Below are 2,670 nucleotides of genomic sequence, written 5' to 3'. Positions count from 1 at the left end.
CCCACAAAAAGCAATCAGCAGCAGTCCAGTGAATGGGTGGTTGCTGGGTTTGCTCTGCTTGCCTCTCCAAACTCAACATTTGTCCAGGAAGGAAAGGCTTTTGTTTTGTGAAATCCGTGCCAAATCCTTGGCCTGGTGGGACTTTGTGCGATGTAGGCCCAAATATTAAGCACTGCAAGGCAAACTCACTGTCTTTCCCTTGCACCACCTGTGTTTAACCCACAGGCTTAACCGTAGTGAACTGAGAGGAGTTGTACTTGGACTGCCCAGGGCACAGGGAAAGAGTACCTGAAATCCAGCAGTAACAACGAAAGCAAAGCGGCCTGGCTTGTAATCACTGGTGTGCAGATGTAAGAGAAAGGAAGGGGAAATTGATTTCTTATAAACAAAGCACATTTCTAATGGAAATATAAACTGGACTCTGTTGCCTTGTTTGATGTACATTCAAACGATTGCTTCTTCACCCAGAAATGAAAGTTCTTTGTGTCAGGGCGGGTGTGTATGGATCTACAGTTTGTCAGGCCATAAAACAAGGTCAAGGTACTGATGAGGATCTGTTTGAAAATGTCTCCTTTCAAAGCAAATATTTTGTAAGACTGACTTGGAGAAAAACAACAACTTCAAGAGGAGAAATATTTCCTCCACTTCCCCTCCTCTGCATTCGGAATAACTTGAGACGGTAGCAAAAGACAGACTTTGCTGTGTTTGTTTTTAATGCGATTTCCAGAACTGAGGTCATTTTTCAGATAGGCCATTGAATAATGTTTTATTTTGTTGGTTTCCTTTTGTTTCCTGGAAGAAACAGGAGTGGAAACAAAACCCAGGGAATTAGCAAAATTAATATTTACGGGTTTACCTTCCAAAGCAGGGGACTTAGAGCACAACTGTTGTTCATTTGTCTACTGCTTTGTATTACATGTCCTGAAAATGTTCAAATACCAGGATTTTCTTGTCTATGCTGTAAGGTTTCCTTAAACCCCATACTGCTGCTGATTTTGGCTTTCTGTTTGCAGAAGGATTCACTCGGGCTTAAGGAGAGGAAAAAGCGTGGATTCTTTCTGATAACTGACTTCGACATCATTTTGTGTCTGAAAGCTGGAAATAAAAAGGAAAGTTGAGTTACCATTCTACGGAACATTTATTATTTTACAGTACACTCAATGCATTATTAGAGGTCCTTTTCAGATGCACTAATCATGGCAGCTCAACACAATAATAGGCAAGATGTCCTGAAGGTGGTGAGCGTCGCCACCCATGCCCCTTTTTACTATAAAAAGAAACCTATGTGTTGTCCATTTACAGCCAACAAAGGTCACATCCAGACCATCAGTGTTTTGTAGAATGGATTCAAGCACATACCAGAAATTTAGGTTTGTGAAAGTAAAGATTAAATGGCTCTTGTGCAAGAAATCCCCTTTAGAAAAGAAACAGATTTATTACAGTAAATGTTAAATGTTAAATAGGAAGATGTGTTAACACCCCAGAAGGAAATCGGGATGAATTCTCATTGTTGTATAACCAACCCACTAATGAATCAGAATAGATGCTCCATAAAGCCCAGATATTATCTGACCTTCATGTAATGTAATTTTGGCAACTCCTGCATCCAAGCCAGTGCCAAATGTTTTATTCTGCTTTCCTTTGGACCACATCAGGGAGGCCACATCAGTTGTCTGGGTAGCCCAGGACCTCAATATGCACTGTCCAGGTCTGCGCACCAGGGAGGTCACTTTGGTGCTGCTCATGCAGCTGTTTGACTTCACCCTTAGAGGCACACTCCATTGTCTTTCAAGACTGATAGGTGCCCGCAAAAAATGTAAGCTCTGCGCAAACAAATCAGGATGCATGCTGAATAACTAGAATGTCTAGATGAGCTATTAGAACACTGAGCACTTCTGCAGTAGAAATATGTACATTTTAATATGGTGATTGCATAGTGGCCAGGACAGATAACCATATTCTCAGAACAATTTTGGAACTGTTTCATCATTTTTAAAACAAAAATGTACCATATATATATATATCTGTTGCAAGGCTACCATTTCTCATCAGCACATTATATGATGATCTTTTATCACTACTGCTCCTATCCACACTCTTGGTGGTCTTAGGAAGAATCACAGAATTGCAGTATCATAAAATTGTACAGTTGGAAGGGACCCCAAGTGTCATATAGTTCAAAAGTTAAGAAACTCACCACAGAGCAGCTGGTTTCAGTGGAATACGCCCCATTAGATATGTAAAAATGCCCGTCTTTAGATGCCCAAGTCAGAAGCCTGTTTCTGTCTACCCATGGAGGTACAAAGTGTGGTTGTGCTGATCTACACCATCACAAAAGCAGGGATAGGGGGAAATGAGAAAGGAAGCAGAATACAGCCACTTTCAGACTGGCAACTCCTACTGCCAACCAGCCATCAATTTCCCACTGTCAGCTACATTCAGAATTATAACTGGCTTTCCACACTTTTGAGGGGTGAGGTATAGTAGTGTGTGTAACTTTATTTGATCCACTAGTAGAGATGACATAGTCAAAGGGATGGGAAATCTGAAATTGTGAGCCAGCCGTTTTTAATCAATTATTTGATTTAAAGTACTTTTTATATCAGCACTCTTTCATAATTACTTTCATAACTTTTTTTTTTTAAAAAAAGAGAGAGGCTAAAAAGTGTT

General features: G+C 40.3%; 1 long non-coding RNA gene across 1 annotated transcript; it reads right to left on the bottom strand.

Annotated features, from left to right (window-relative positions):
• Window positions 1-692: 692 nt before the first annotated feature.
• LOC309348285 lies at window positions 693-2,293 on the bottom strand. Its single transcript, XR_014159328.1, has 2 exons — window positions 2,198-2,293; window positions 693-1,095 (listed from the first exon to the last, which is right to left on the bottom strand). It is a non-coding gene; the product is annotated as an uncharacterized lncRNA (long non-coding RNA).
• Window positions 2,294-2,670: the final 377 nt, after the last annotated feature.

Source organism: Podarcis erhardii, assembly GCF_964252035.2.
Source record: "Podarcis erhardii genome assembly, chromosome: 8".
NCBI classification, from domain to species: Eukaryota; Metazoa; Chordata; class Lepidosauria; order Squamata; family Lacertidae; genus Podarcis; species Podarcis erhardii.
This window is presented reverse-complemented; position numbering and strand designations above follow the sequence as displayed.